Here is a 17,840-nt window from a genome sequence, read left to right as displayed (position 1 = left end):
TCTCAGCGATTGAGAAATCCTTCACGACTGAGACAATTTTTATTTTCTTCACATTAAAAAACGACTCTGCTGTCTAACTCTGTCCTCATGGGGAGGCAAATAGGAACTCTTAATCCCCTAAGAGCAGACGTTCTTGGCCTTCGGGTCAAGGTAACAAAGGTACATTGACGAAGATAACCTTAGACACCCCTTGTCCCCCATTTTTGAATGGCCTGGTGCCTAATTTTTTGTTTATTTCTGTTTTGGTTGTAAACTTTCAAAGTGAATAAAATATATCTAGCTCAAAGTATAGTAGCTGTTCGGTGAGCTTGAGGTATTGTTGTGAATGAGAACTAGCAATTTGTTTGCATTCAAGTTTTTCCAGTTCTGATAATTTTTTTTTCTTCTTTTGAAGATTGTAACGTTGGGTATGGGGCAGCCAAACCAGCTGCCAAAATCGTTCTGCTTTTTATTGACACCAACCAAGAGCTCTTTTTTAGTATCCTCACTGTTCCCTTAAGTGCAATTGTCTGGATTTCTTTTGCACTTGGTTCACCAGGAATATTAGTAAGGTAGGACTTCATGTTCTTCTTCATAAGCCCTGTGGCACCTATGATAACTGGTATGACTGATATCTCCTTAAGATTCCAGTTTATTTTCATATAATACATGAAACCTTGATATTTGGTCTGTTTCTCTCTTTCAGCTCTGTTCCGACCTCCATCATTAGGGACACTCACTGCAACCAAGGTTGCCACTCTCTCTCTCTCTCTCTCTCTCTCTCTCTCTCTCTCTCTCTCTCTCTCTCTCTGACTTATTCCATATAATTATGTCAGATTATATGGAATATAAATTTTAATGTGTTTGATAAAAGTGGTCAATTTTATATTGTTGTTAACTATACTGCAAAATTATGTTATTTCAAGCTTAAGCGTGGCCAACGGACCGATCAAATGACAGCCAGAATTACTTTTGAAGATGATGGAACACACCTGAAAGGCGCGAAGAAATCACCGAAATCAAATTACATAAAATCGAATAGGTTTTGGAGATTAGTGAAACATCTGCGCCATTTTGCTGTGCTCCGTTTTTTATTTTTTTGTTTGTTTGTTTTTCTCTTTTCATGGAATCACGGCGGAAGAAGAAAATACTTTCACCATAATGTAATTATGATGATGATGATGATGATGATGATGATGATGATGACTGTGATGGTGATGATGATAATGGTGATGATGCTGTTGGTCACAGTGGTGGTAGTGATGCTGCCGCTGATGATCATCATTTGTAATGATGATGATAATAATGATGTTGGTGGTTGTGATTGTCATTGTGGTGGCAATGATGATGATGATGATGATGATGATGATGATGATGATGATGATGATGATGATGATGCGGAGGAGAAGGAGGATAATGACGGTGGTGGTGCTAACGATGATCATGTCGGTTGTGGTGGTAACAATGATCATGATAATGATCATGATGGTGATGTAATTTTGCCATCAAAATAATTCAACGGCGTGTCACTTATGTTTTTTTTTTAAAGCGAACATGACATTTTACGTTTTGTGCTTGAATAAAGGAATTTTTTTGTCGAAGCCGATAAAGAAATTCGGCGGAAGTTAAAATCCTCCCCCCCCCCTCACAAAAAGCGTTGCAAAATTATACTCAACACATAACTGTTACCAAAAGCAATAAAGATCTGGTGTTTTTATAGTATTTTAAAGCACGTTTATTTACATGTTTTATTCATGCTTTTGAGTCAGATGTTCAAAATAGCGCTCGATTATACTCGAAGTAAAAACTCAAAACTGTAAAATAACTCAAAAGAAGATCGAACATTAAACATAAGATTCGGCTAATACATTTCATTTAATTTTCAACCGGTTTGTATAGTTTTCATAACTGCATTCACTATATGTGTATTCATTTTTTTTTTATCCATATCTTCATAGTTGTTGTTGGCGTTGTTTCACCACGTTTCGGCCGACTCATCCTCTTTTCTTCTTCAGATGATTAACCGTGATGGGAGAAGAATGCTGAATCTTGTAAATGTAAACCCTGTAATTACTGCCTTCCATAGTTATTGTCGTCTTACCAGGTTTTGGTCAACTAATCCTCTGGCCTGCTTTGGATAGGATTGAAACCGCTATCTTCAGACAATGCTCATCAGGAACCATAGAGATTCAATGTCTCTATCCACTGCGCAATCATGGTTGGATTTTATGGTCTTATAAATCCAAGTTTGTAGTCTTATCTGGTTTTCCATTGTCGGGTCTGTTCTGAATGGTTATATATATATATATATATATATATATATATATATATATATATATATATATATATATATATATATATATATATATATATAGTAATTTATAAAATATATATGGCGATTAAGCTACACTGAATATTCTGCGTTTCATCCAACTATAGGATTCGTCAGGCTTATGCGCGAATTCTGTCGTTGCTTCTTGTTTTTATATATGTTGAGGATTTCTAGTTGGCCAATCAGCTTTCTAGTATCCACCGCGCCCCTTCCTATCTGCTAATGGGCATGCATTTTATCAAACAAAGGATCTGTTTTAGAACTAGGTTAGTAGGTTTAGGTGGTCGTTCTCCTTTTATATATATATATATATATATATATATATATATATATATATATATATATATATTGGAACTCTTTGAGATGAGGTTTCATAATTTGTGTAATAATTTTTTTTTGTGTGTGTTATCCTCATCTTAATAGCGGTTGTTGTTTCACAAAGTTTCGACCAACTCATCCTCTGGGCTTCTTCAGGTGGTTAACCACGACAGGATAGGAATGCAGAGCCTTTGTAACTTTATCCCCCATATCTGACCCTATCCCCCATATCTAACCTTAACCTAACCATAGTTGTTGTCGTCTCAACACGTTTTGGCCAACTAATACTCTGGCCTGCTTTAGGTAGAATTGAAACAGCTATCTTCAGAAAATGATCACATATGAAGAAGGCCAAGGGATGAGTTGGCCGAAACGTGCTGAAATAACAACAACTATGAAAATGAGGATAACGGTCCGCAAATAGAATGAATGCACAAATTATGAAGCCTCGTATCAAAGGATTCCAAAAAAGTAAAAAACATGTATTGTCAGGTGGTTAGTCGCGACTGGATAGAAGTACTAAATCTTTTAACTGTATCCTCGGTAATTACTGCCTTCCATAGTTGTTGTCGCGTCACGATTTTGACCAACTAATCCTCTGGCCTGCTTCGGATAGGATTGAAACCGATATCTTTATATAATGCTTACTTGGAATTGTAGAGATGCAACGTCTTCATCCACTGCACCAAAGGGCGATCAAGGTTGGAGTTTTGGGTTTTATAAATCCAAGTTTTTTCTTATCTGATCTTCTATTATCGGGTTCGTACCGAATGGTATATACAGGGTGTCCCAATAAAATGTATACACTCTTTAAAAGACCATCAAACCAACATTTATTATAAGAAATAAAAGTGCCATAATCAAAATACTGTGAACAAATATAGAAACCAGCTAATTATTGAAAGTGTTCAAATTATTGGCCATTGTGGTTCATGAACAGCTGACAACGTTCACTGATTATGACCTCCCTGACAAAATTGTCAGTGAAATGCGTATATATGCTGACGACATCACACTCTATAACAGGCACGGCAGGAAAACAAATGAACACATATCTGAAGAAATGGCAGAAACACAAGAGGATGATCTCCGATCTGTAGTGGAATGGGGATAAAAATGGATGGTCACCTTGGCTGCTAAGACTAAACTCGTTTTCTTCAATAGTTAAAAGAAACCTTCTCTACCACCAATAGCAATGGCCAATGACTCTTTATCTGAAAATATGAAAGTACATCTTTTAAACTCCTCGGCCTAACGCTCACAGGAAATATGAGTTGGAACAATTACATTGAGAGTATCGCCAGAATCGCTGCAAAGAAGGTAGGTTCTCTCTACCGTGCTAGAAAGCTACTAACGCCCGAAAGTATCCTGTACCTCTATAAGGTCACCATTCGCCCATGTATGGAGTATTGTTGTCATATTTGGGCTGGTGCATCTGCCACTAGTCTCCCGCTCCTAGACAAGATTCAAAAGAGAGTCACCAATCTGATAGGTCCTGAACTATCATCTAAACTTCAGCCCCTGTCCCATCGACGAAGTGTTGCAGCCCTCTTCCTTTTCAACAAGTACTTTAACGGTGAATGCTCTGACAAACTGCAGACACTTGTGTCCCCTCGACGTAAATACCCCCGACAAGCAGCTAAATTCCACCCCTTCACAGTAGAGATCCCTAGATGTAAGAAAGCCTTCTACTCCAGTAGTTTCTTCCCCAGGACTGCTAGACTTTCGAATTACCTGCCCGGTCCCTGCTTCGCCAACTGTACTGACATGCAGAAGTTCAAGTGCAACGTGAACCGACATCTTGCTGCCCAACTCCCTACACAGTACCCCTGATGGCTATGTCCCTGATAGTAGCCCCCATACAACAAAGTGGCAATGTGCCTTGCTTAGGGTGAAAATGTAATAAAAAAAATGAATCGAAAACGTTCATAACTAATTCAATTGGTATGTTGACACATCTTCTTTCAATGGTTGCTTTCAACTCATTCATTGTAACTCGGTTTGTGGTTTGAACCTTGTGTTTAACATGCCCCTCATCTCCCACCCGCCCCCTAAAAAAGAGAAAAAAAACATGGGGAGGAATCAAATCTTGTGAGCGTGGACAGTACTCGTTACTTCTTCTTCGTCCTACCTATCTGTTTTGAAGGTGACTATCAAGATATCTTACGTCATGATGGCAGTGCGCCATTGCTCTGTACTTCTGGAAGTGTCATTCTGTATTCCTAAACATCTCTTGGGAACGTGGCATAGCGTATTCATGTCGTTCGTTGTGGTAATTTAAAGAGTGTATACATTTTATTGGGACACCTTGTATTATTTATTTATTGAGATGAGTAATTCGTATTTATTTATTTGAGGACTGTTGCCCTCATCTTTTATAGTTGCAAAAAATATAGTCGTGAAACAACAGGTATAAAAAAAAATGAAGATAAGAATCCGAAAATAAATTAAAAAAAGTCAAATTACGCATCTCAAAAATAATTCCAATAATTATATAATATATTCGCTATATTTAAGGCAAGTACACTTTAATCTTGTCTATCAAGCTTATATCCAAAATCGTTTTTTGCTATTAAAAATGCCGAGGGACACTTTGGTGATTGTCTCATAAGTAGGGGGTGATATGTTGCATTCCAAAAACAATGTCTTTTATTTTTCATTCCGCCCGAATGAATCAAAGGAGATTGCAAATTCCATTGTTATGCTAACCAAACATCTTCACCCATGATCTAAAGTTTCATCTCTCCCTCGCAGATATTGACGATGTGAGATTCTAAGAAAACAGTTGTCATGGACGTGCGTCAGAATGAGGGATGCGTTATTGTATTTTTGAAAAAAGTGCATTGGGAATAGTGGTAACTATGCAAAAAAAAAATTCTTCAGCACAAAAAGTCGCTTGTTTTTATGATACTACTCCAGCCTTCGTAGCTCTTCAACGTTTTAGTTAAAAAGAAACAGGGGCTTGGAATCACAATCGTATGGCAAAACGCGCTCCTGGCGCCCATGCACATCCATTGTTCATCGCTGGCAAATGTGACTATGTAGAAAAATATATTCTTGAGAAAAAAAGATCGCTCGTTTTAATGGTACCTCTTGCGTCTCTGTAGTTCTTCAATTTTTTTTAGTAAAAAAAATAGAGGGCTTTACTTTTGGAACGACCCTCAAACATTGTAAGCACACATGGCCAAGCAAACAAGTCAGTGATTGTGTCTTAATAAAGGATTCTTTTCATTAGAAATTAAATTCCACCATCATGCATTTCGGTTCATTTGTACACAAATCAATTAAAGTATTTTTTGTTAAATTAAAAATGAACAAGTGAACCATGCATGGTGCCCGTGAGTTCACAGTGAACGAGGCATAAAAAAATAACTAAGTTCAGCATTTGCATCCCCCCCCCCCATTTAGCCCCAAAATTCCCCAGGGGACATCAAATCCTGGTGAAAAAATGAACAACCGATGCAGTTTTAGGCCTTAACATATGTAAATTTGAGTTCTGCACCATGCGAAAAAAAAGAAATGACTAAGTCCATCACTTGCACTCACCCCCATTTAGCTCCAAAAGTCCCCAAGGCCTTAACATATTTAAATTTTAGTTCAGCACCATGCAAAACTGCTCAATAGACATACACAGAAAATTTTGGACAAATATGGTAAAATAGTCCCAAAATTGGAGTGTTTTTTAGTAGCTCTAAAAGAGCTCCTGGGGCACACCCAAGAGTTATCGCAAAGGATAGACAAAGAAAATTATATAGAAATCAGTTAGTTACAAATTTCCAGAAAGTTTTATAAAAATCCAAGTCATCAATTTTTTTTTAATAAGCACAAAAGTGTCAATTTTAGCTATTGTATCCCAAACGGCACCCCTAGGGGGACAATCGGAGTTTCCCCGGAAAATCCCTTCTGTTACTTTTTTACTCATATCATGTTTAATGTTTGTGCAAAATTTTAAAAACTTCCAAGACGTAGCTATTGAGTAAAGTGCGGACAGACGAACGGACGAACAAACAAGGATGAATTTGCAGGTCCACCCTCTTTTGTCGGGGGACCAAAAACTAACCTGTATAGAAAAGAAAAGATAGCCGTCCACCATTTCACAATGCGTTCCACAATGGTGGTTATTTGTCATTCGTATTACCACTCCCTTTTTTATCGCTAGAAATAGTTATTTCTGTTTTCACTTCCTGCGGGTAGATGGTGCTTTTGTGATCGGGAATGGCGGCGCGGAAGTGAAAATGAAGTCGTCTTTTATGAAAGAAAGTCGCAATTTTAGGAGGAAGGAAAGAATTGTCAATCAATCATAAAAAGTAGAAAAGGGCATTTTTTTTTTTCGCATAGATTTTCTTGTGTTCAATTCTTACTTACCTGTGGTTTCAGTGCTTCTAGCAAGATACAATGGGGAATGCCGTTTCGGGAAAATCGTCTAGCAAAAAAGATGGTCCTTATTATGCAAGATTTTCTTGCTCTTCTTAGGCCTTTTCAAATTTCTTTTTCTTCTTCTATCTTTTTTCATCTTCTTCATCTTTTTCCCATCTTCTCCCTCTTCCCCATCTTCTTCTTCTTCTTCTTCTTCCTCTTATTATTATTATTATTATTATTATTATTATTATTATTATTATTATTATTATTATTATTATTATTATTATTGGCTCACAAGGAGCTTTCACACAGGTCAGCAAAGATCTCTCCTTGAAAACAGCCTGTGGTGTTCCCTGAGAGCTGAGTGACAACAAGTCTCCCCAGGTTTTAAGTACTCTCCACCTATTTCGATAGTATTTGCAAATAAATCTGCATTATCGCAACAGCTGCTGCCATTGATTTCTCGTTGGAAGCGGTTATTAGTCTTCACTGGAATTTGAGTGGCAATAAGCCTCCCCAAGGTCCTAGCTCTCCTCGCACTCATCCAGCAGAGGGCCAGGCAGTGTTCACTCCCCGGTCTTTTCTTCCTTCTTGACTCTACCTGGCTGTTTGTCTCTTTTTGGGGGGAGGGGGCAGTGATGTGGTAATGAGGGATAGGGCTGGGGTTAGAGAACATTATTATTATTATTATTATTATTATTATTATTATCATCATTATTATTGTTGTTGTTGTTATTATTATTATTATTATTATTATTATTATTCACATTTTTGTCTACCTGTTGGCATTGCTGATTTTCTGCTGATAGGCGGATCATAGCAAATGCATAAAAGCTACTTGTAACATAATCCCCCATTAGGGAGCGTTAGAACTACGCTGAGGTAGCTTTTTATTCCCGGGTGACGCCAGATAACCCAAGAATTTAAGATAGAGAAGATATATATATATATATATATATATTTTATTTCATGTCAAAATAGATATTGTTTGAAAACCAGAGAAATGTATTTTTACGGCTAAAAGTTGACAGGAAATTTCACTTAGAACCTTGTCTGGCCTTACATGAACCCAGGGTCGGATGTCAGAATTGACATCTGTCCTTGAAAATGGTGAGAGAATTTCAGGGACCTGGGGCTTTCGATTTCGTGGAGATTTCGTGGCGAGATCCCATTGGCTGGGAAGAATTTCCAACGCCATCCACTTATCTTACTATATATACGACTGTCGTGCGAAAATTAATCAGAAGAGTATAAGAGTTGAGTCAAGAGAGTTTCAGATCAGAGTAGAGCAAAGACGTGACTCCTCCCCACCTCATCCATCCGTCGGTCGTTGTCTGTGCAGAGAGTTGAGACTTTGAAAAGAACTTACAAAATCTGAATGAGAATTGTAAAAACATTTGTACATAATTTTATGAGAATTAAGCTTTTGTAGATAGACAACAATCGTTGTCTTTCTTCCTGCCTGCCGCTTCGATATTTGCTTTCAGCATACCAGATTATGTAACAACCTCCGAGGAGCCTAGACGACACGTGCCGAGAATTCAGAGTCCTAACCACCTCCTCGAAGGAGGTTGCAACTAGTATCTCGTTTTTTCAGTCTTCCATTACTTTCCGCAAGATCCTGACTGTTCCCAACAAGGCAGTTTTTGAATAACTCCAACATTGCAATGGATCCCAATTTTTTCAATCCACTTGTCAAATCATTTTGTTATATTCCCCAGACTCCCATGGCAATAGATTAAACTACTACTTTCTTCAACTTCCACAATTTTTTATCCCCTTTTTCAAGTTTTGATATTTTTCGACCTTCATTTATTTTTTCTCCACATTCGCATCAGCTGACACTTCTATTCGTCTTGCTTCGATAACATTATCATAATAGATATAAATTTCCCACAATAATTTCACAAATAATTAATTATTATTATTATTATTATTATTATTATTATTATTATCATGATTATTATTATTATTATCATGATTATTATTATTATTATCATGATTATTATTATTATTACTGCTACTACTACTCACTAGGAGTTTTCACAAATGCCATCATCAAAGATTTCCCTGAAAGCAACCTGTGGTGTTCCCCCAAGGCTGAGTGACAACAAGTCTCCACTAATTTCCAGTACTATCCACCTTTTTCGATAACATTTGCAAATGAATTTGCATTATCGCAATAACTGCTTACCATTGATTTATTGTTGACAGCGACCATTAGTCTTCACTTGAAGCCTTTTCCAGATTCCAGTTCTCTTCCCACTCATCCATTGGAGGTCTGGTTAGTATTTTCTGCTTCGGTCTTTCCACGCATCTTGATCCTTCACAGCTATTTGGTGTGGGGCCGACAATATTTTTTTTTTGCAGGTATTGTATACGTCTGTATATAGGTCTGAGAATATATATATATATATATATATATATATATATATATATATATATATATATATATGCCTGCCTAGCACCAGATGGGTGACCATTTGGAAATTTTGTGTTCTCCGCTCATCTCGGCATTGTTTCCAGTCGTCCTGCACTGGTATGCAAGAATGCACAACTCTTGCCACACAAATTTCACGCGCAGGCACCTTTACAGTGGGTATCCATAGCCTGTCAAGACTGAAGGAAGCCACCATATATATATATATATATATATATATATATATATATATATATATATATATACACCTGCTGTACCCGGCCACGCGTTACTGTGGCTCAGTTTGTTAAAATGGAACACATGTGAAAGTAGAGAAAACTTTGATTCTTTTTTTCAAGAGAATGTACAAATTATTTATTTTTTTAACAGATGTTAAGAAAATAAACAGAAAAATACTTTTTTTTTTATTTTTTTTTTTTTTTACAAAGGCATCACCACATTATCAAGGCCCAGAGGCCACTCAAGGATAAGGGTTAAAGAGTGTACAGTAGAAGTTGGTCAATATAGTAATCATTAGTAATGAAAATTTGGTAAATTTAATAACTTATATGGAACGGCTCATCAAGAACTTATTTACTTTAGACTTGAACAAAACCATATTGTAGTCAGCCGGAAAGCAGGAAAACGGAAGACAATTCCACAGGCGTGCAGTTCTAAGAAAGAAGCTTTGTTCATGGAATCTACGTTTAGGTTTAGGCACAGATAAAGAGTGGGGGAAATTATTGATAGTGTTTACAGCTAGACGAGTGTTTCTTGTGAAAGTTTGGCGAGGGGGGACCATAGATTGAAGCTCAGTTGAACACTTTCCATGAAAATAACGATACATCAGAGACAAACTCGCAACATCTCTTCTGTGAGATAGAGGTTGCAAGGAGGAGAAAAGGACATCTCCTACGAGGCTACGAAGTCTATTTTGAACTCTATCAAGGCAGGACAAGTTCTTTCTAGCAGCTCCTGCCCAGATGTGGCAACAGTATTCCATCCTTGGACGTACCTGGCTCTTATATAGATAGAGAATAGCATCAGCAGTGAGATATCTACTGGATCGATAGAAAGATCCCACCATTTTTCCAGCGGCCTTGGCAACAGATTTGATATACGTGTTCCATTTAAGATCAGGAGTAATGGTCAAGCCCAGAAGCTTGTCAAAACTTGAGGCCTCCTGAAGACGAGAGCCATTCATTTCAATTGATGACAAATGTGGATTAGAATGTTGATGATGTAAAGAGAGAAGCTTGGTTTTAGATGCATTAAAAGTAACCAGCCACTCCTTTCCCCATTGTACTACGTGCTCAAGATCAGAGGAGAGAGAATTGGAGAGAACTTGCTCGTTTACTGTCTTAGATGTGGTACCATAAATGGTAGTGTCGTCAGCATAAATGTCTACAAATGATGTAAGGATATGATTTGGAAGATCATTAATGTAGATCAGGAAAAGAGTTGGGCCCAGGATGGATCCCTGAGGGACACCGGCATTAATATTGTGAGCTTCTGATTTTTGCCCCTCAACTACTACTCTTATGAATCTATCAGAAAGAAATGATTTAATAATTGAGAAGACTTTTCCAGCTATACCATAGCTAGCGATCTTATGAAGTAAACCTTTATGCCATACCCTATCAAAGGCTTTAGATATGTCAAGAGCAATTGCCCTAGAAAGATTGCCACCGTCGAGAGATTTGCTAATCCTATGCGATATAACTGTAAGGACATCTGCTGTAGATCTAGCAGAACGGAAACCATATTGAGTGTCACTAAGAAGGTTATTTTTGTTGAGATGTTTGATTACTTCTGTATTTAATACAGATTCTAGCAACTTACTCATGACGCACAGGAGACTTATTGGCCTGTACTGAGAGGGGGATGAGCGATCACCTGAATTCTTAAATACAGGGCATACTGATGAGATTTTCCAGGGAGATGGGAAACTATTCTCCTTAAGACAACGTTTAAACAGTTTTGTAAGTATGGGCGCTAGTTCAGGTTGAAGTTTTTTGAGTACTATAATTGGAATACCATCAGGGCCAGTTGCTTTACTGGAATCAAGGTTTTTGATTAGCTTGGCAACATCACGTACAGATATACGTATATCACATAGCGTGTTTTCTGATACAAGAGGAAATATTGGGGGTTGGCGGTCTTGGTCGCAAAGGGTAGAATTAGCTGCAAAGTTCTTGACAAAGAGTTTGGCTTTGTCTGATGCTGACGAGATTACCTCAGATCCATTGATAATAGTTGGGATGGAGCACACGCTTCTGTTCAGGATTCTGTTTGCTATTTGCCAAAACTGGTGGGAACCAAGCCGCTGCTCAGCTACTTTGGACTTAACAGATTGAGCATACAACTCTCTTGCGTTCCTTATTACTTTCTTACAATGGTTGCTGGCAGTCCTGAAAACGGCTTTAGTTTCCATACATCTATTACGTTTGAAGCAGTGGAAAAAGTGATTTCTGTGCGCAATGGCAGCAGCACATTCTGGAGAGAACCATGGCTGGCTGTTAGGTTTTTGCTGAAATTTTTTAGAGGGTATGAAATGGTCAATACCTACAATTAACCATTCAGTTAGGTCTAATACTATAGAGGACACATCCTTTTTAAACATGGAATGCAGAGGTAGATCAGATATAAATGTACGGAAGCTATCCCAGTCAGCCTTAGTGTATCGATATACTGTACGATGAAGAGGTACGTCTGGGGACTTATTACATTTCATTTTTATCTTAATTGATACAACAGAGTGGTCGGAAGATCCAAGAGGCGACAGAACAGAAACTGAACATAGTTCAGGGCAAGTTGTGAGAAAAAGGTCTAGTAGGCTCGCATACTGGCCGTCATTATCGGGCACACGGGTAGGTTCCTGAACAATCTGAGTGAGGTCATAGGCAATGGAGAAATCATGACAGAACCTCCCCTCATCATCGGTCTTGTTTGAGTGGGTCAACCATTCGACGTTGTGAACATTGAAGTCTCCACATACGTGAATGTTAGCTGAAGGATAAGTAGAAAGGACTTGGTCAATTTTCTCAGATATGCTTTGAAAGATAGTAACTCCGCTGTTGTGGGGGCGATAGAGAGTAAATATAAATGCAGTAGTGTGAGCTAAAGCAACCCGGAAGCACATATAAGGTAAGTTAGGATCTTCCCTGGAGATGTCCCTCCCACATGGAAAGCTATCTTTAATATAGGCACATATTCCATGCCCATGGCGATCTTGGGGGTCAGATTTAGAAGTTAAGTTAGAGTATCCTGTAATTGCAAACTCATCAAGGGAAATAGCCTGTCCAATGCCAGTTTCACTTAAAAATAAAAGGTCTGGTTTAGTCTCCTGTAATTGGGTTTCAACCTCTGGAAGGTTAGAACGTTGGAGAAGGAGACATGGTAGTAGGGGTCTACGTTGGAAGTTGGAGAACCGGGTTTAATCGTGTATTTTTTCTTGAAACTTCCATCATTAATTATCCAAAAAAATAAATAAAATGTTGATTTAGTGTTTCAATATGCTTATAAATTACGATAAAACTTGCTGAGTATGCACTGTTTTACGGTTGTTGTAAAAATGGAACGGAAACTTAAATTTCGCTTCATTTTAACCTTTCTTAATTTTTTAATTGTGCCCCCCAAACGAATATAATCAAAACAGTAACATTCAATAATTGTACTTTATGTATATAAAACACAAAATGGGTGTTTGTATTACTGTACACAGATTCGAAAAAGTTGACAAAAAAACAAATATATAACAAATAAATGTTATCAAAGGCAAGATAAGTTACTTTTCTGCCAAACTGGATATATTTTTTGTGTTTTTATTCAATGTAACATATTTATTCAGCTCGAAAAACATACAGTGTTTACCGATGTATTCGAAAATTCAAGATGGCGTCTATGTGTACAGTAATACAAACCCCACAAAATATGTATTAAAAAAAATTTTTTTTTTTTTAAAGTTAATAATGAAAGGCAAATAATTCCATTTTTAAACGAAAAAGTCAGTTTACCTAACTTACTGTATTAATGCTATTTTTAAGCAAGAAAAAAAAGGGTAAATATCCAGATACGCTACTACAGAACACCGGCCATTCTAATTTGTTTTTTATAGGTAATTGAGGTCGCTGACAACGAATCTGATAGTCAAACTTGGGGCAAATTTACCGTTTGCATGGTATTTACCCCTGAACCCACGAACTTCTTTCCACCATTTTGCAGCTTCCGTTTATGCTATGCGCATGCACGCTGTGGCATAAACGACGGCTTCACCAAGCAAACTACGTTGGGGGGAGGGGATTTTTTTTCCAGGACATAGAATTTTCTAATTTTCAAAAATACATTATAGCGCTTTTTGGGTGGAAAATTTAAGATTAGCTGAAAAAGAAATAAAATAAGAAAAGGAAAGCACACCAAGTTGGAGTAGGGGGGTAATTTATCTGTTTTCTTTTTTTTACCTGGAACATCGAATTTTCAAATTTTCCGTAAGTAACGCACCGACATTTACCAATTAGAACACCATTTAACATTTTCCGAAGATTTTACTTTATACATTGGGGCGCGAGCGGGGGTGGGGATGTGATGTTGGCGCGCGCGCCCCAACATCACATCCCCCCCAACAAATTAGAGTGGTCGGTGTTCTGTAGTAGCGTATCTGGATATTTACCAAAAAAAAATATTTAGGTTTGGCTATAAATTCCTAAACTCATTTCACCCTAAATAATTTAGGTGACTGAAATAGGAATCTAATTGAATCTTTAATTTTTTGAATAGTATGTGAGAAATTCATTTTTCTTCGAGTTATATTGAATTCATTAATACGGACTCTAGTGGCTTTTTTCGTAATGTTACTGTAAAAATTATTTGTTATTGTTACAAATTACGATGCTTTAAAAAAAGCAAAAATAAATTCTTGCGTTTTTTATTTACTACTGAAAACCATAACTTTAGTAAAGGTATTTTTTGTTTAAACAAAATAAAACATTTTCACTAAGAGTTAAATAAAAAATAATTAGTTACTTATATTCTGCGATCATTATTTGAAAAATACTGCAATTTTCATTAAAATTCGTTAATTTCCTGATTTTTGGTGACTTTTTAAGTAAAGGGAGGAGTCAAAATGTGTATACACTTTGAGCGTCGGCATTCATTTTGCGACCACGTGTGGTTAATTTAAATTAAAGTTCAATCACATGGTTACATTATCAATAATCATGTAATTAAACCCATTAAAAATTTACCGATATTGTAAACACATTCTGTTTACATTAAGCCTGTGGTGTTTTTTAGTGATGCAATGTTGTCAACTGAGATTTAAAAAAAAAACCGCGAGATCAGGAGAAAGAAATGTCCAGAAAATCGCTAGATTTTTAACTTATCGTCTGAAATTTTCAAAAATCGTTAATCCCCCCCCAAAAAAAAAACTCCATAATGTTCCGTGTTTTCTCACTATGGGTTTGTATTACTGTACACATAGATTCGAAAAAGTTGTCAAAAAACAAATATATAACAAATAAATGTTATCAAAGGCAAGATAAGTTACTTTTCTACCAAACTGGATATATTTTTCGTGTTTTATGTAACATGTTTATTCAGCTCGAAAACCATACAGTCTTTACCGATGTATTGGAACATTCAAGATGGAGTCTGATTCTCTCTTTAACACGGTAAGTGTGAGAAAAGATGTTATAAATAAAAAAAACGGATAAAATACTGTTAAAAACTCGCTCAATATATGTTACCGTGACATAGGTTGACATATATTCGGCGGGTTTTTAATATTATTTTGTATAGTTTTTTTATTTATAACACCTTTTTCCATACTTACGGTGTTAAATAGGGTGTGAGACGCCATCTTGAATTTTCGAATACATCGGTAAACACTGTATGTTTTTCGAGCTGAATAAATATGTTACATTGAATAAAAACACAAAAAATATATCCAGTTTGGCAGAAAAGTAACTTATCTTGCCTTTGATAACATTTATTTGTTATATATTTGTTTTTTTGACAACTTTTTCGAATCTATGTGTACACTAATACAAACCCGTTTTTTTTTTTTTTTTTGCTTTTTTTGCTGTTGTTTCGTGCTTTTTACACTTTTAGATCGTATTTTAAACAAAACTTCGGAGGTTGGAATGCCCCCACCTAAAATGTACTTGGAAAAATCGATTTTATAGTGAGATTTAAGAATGGTTAGTCGAAAAAAAAGGTGAAAAACAAAACAAATAATCAATAAATAATTGTTACCAAAGGCAATAAATGCTACTTTTTTTTACTTACATGAATGAGTTTATTTTATGTTTTAAAGTATTTTCAAGCGCTTTTCTTTATTTTTTAATAATCTAATGCGGGTGTGTGGGTGCCAAATACCTCCAGATTTTCTAGAATTTCCCGCTAGATTGTAAACGAAATCTCCAGATCTAGCAGGAAGATCGCTAAATTGTAATACTGGTCACGTGACAGGAAGCGGTAACAAATAATTGTCCCTAAATAAAAACATGGCCTCTCGGTACAAAGAAATCCACCTATTTATCATAGAAAAATTAAGTATAATGTTATAATTAAAAAGAAATATATAAAAACACACATGGATATAGTAAACATATTATACCAAAACGTGGAAGCCATCCGTCCAGTGGCTTTTTAGACAATTAATTCCGAACGAACCAACAGTTACATTTATATAGATAGATAAATGTAATTCTTGGTTCGTTCAAAGTGAATAAAACCATATTTCTACGTTACCAATTTAATTGAACTTTTCAGAATATTTATCTGAAAAGTCAAGAAGTGTTTGCGTGTTATTAAAATAAATTAAGATCGCAAATTATAAAAAATATATTAAATAAAATAAAAATATTTTTCGTAACTGCGAGACTGTCCGCGATTTAATTTCCGGTAGAAATGAGCCTTTCACGTGCACCACACGTTGACGACTTTTGAATTACAACATTTAACTATCTATTAAATTGATGGGTAAAAAAAATCCATATTTTTTAAATTATATATATATATATATATATATATATATATATATTTGTACTTTAACCTTACAATTGAATAAAAAAAAACATATCATAAAACATTAATTAAACTTGGAAATACGATTTAAAAATAGCGCGGATCGGTAAGTGCACTAGCACCATTTGTTTATCTTAATTTTTTATTTTTAAAAACTTTCCTGGCGAAGCCAACCGAAAATAATTTTTTCTAATTCTTAATACTTATGTTATTGAAAAAAAAAAGCATCCCGGAATTTTGATAAAATTTTCCATTAAGGCCCGTCTTACGTTCGTCAAAATACTTTTTTGGGTGGCCGTTGAGTTCTATAGTGACCAGCAGACTTAAAATAGCGTGGATCGATAAGTGCACTAGCACCTTTTGTTTATCTTAATTTTTTTATTCTTAAAAGCTTTCCTGGCGAAGCCTACCTAAAATAAATTTGTCTAATTCTTAATTTCTTATGTTATTGGAAAAAAAAGAAGGTAACTATGAAGAATTACTCCACCCTCGAAAATTCCTTTTAAGTTACCACTCTTATAGGTTTTCGGGGTCGCTGAAAACGAAAATAGCGTTTATAATTAAGGCAAACGAGTAGTTTCAAAGATATGAAGAAATGTTAGTTTTAAAAAGTGAAGGATCACTTTTCCATAATAATTTAACGTAAAATGATCGCCCACATTGTGGCCACGATTTTTTTTTTTGGGGGGGGGAGGGGCAGGGGCTTTCTTTCTACCCTTGAAAAATCCTTTAAAATTACCTGTTGGTTGGAGGGGCCGGGGCTAAAACACCCCACACACACAGAAAAATGCCCCTCTCTCGGGTGGCCAGAAAGTGGGTGCTCATTCCAAGTTAAATTTACATTGAAAAGTGATCACGCACTTTTCGAAAAAGTAATTTCTTCATATCATGAAAACTTTCTTTTTGCGACGGAAACGGTTTGCAGATTCGTTTTTAGTACACTGAAATCTACAATAAAATATTTCGTTATATACGAACATGAGACGGGCCTTAAAGTAAAATAATACCGAATTATTGGGGCCGATTTGCCGTTTAGTTATATAATATCCTCAAACCAGGTAATCACTAAAAGGGACTCTTAAAAGTCGTCACCTGTATCGAGAAAAATTTTAAAACCACTGATTATATGTCAGCCTACGTCACAGTAACATATATTGAGTGAGTTCCTAACAGTATTTTGTATAGTTTTTTAGTTTAAACTCATTTTCCCAAAATTTCCCCAAACTTAACGTGTTCGATACAGTCTGCCGCTATTTGTATTTTTCAAATATACCGCATGTTTTGGAACCGATTAAACACTATACATTGCATAAAAACACTACAATCTTATCCAGTTAGGTAGAACATTTACTTTTCTTGCCTTTGATAACATTTATTTGTTATATATTTATTTTTGACAACTTCTTT

The sequence above is a fragment of the Euprymna scolopes genome, chromosome 22 (genome assembly GCF_053919585.1).
Source record: "Euprymna scolopes isolate OS-2025 chromosome 22, ASM5391958v1, whole genome shotgun sequence".
Lineage (NCBI taxonomy): Eukaryota > Metazoa > Mollusca > Cephalopoda > Sepiida > Sepiolidae > Euprymna > Euprymna scolopes.
The sequence above is the reverse complement of the archived record's forward strand: the minus strand, read 5'-3'. Positions refer to the sequence as shown.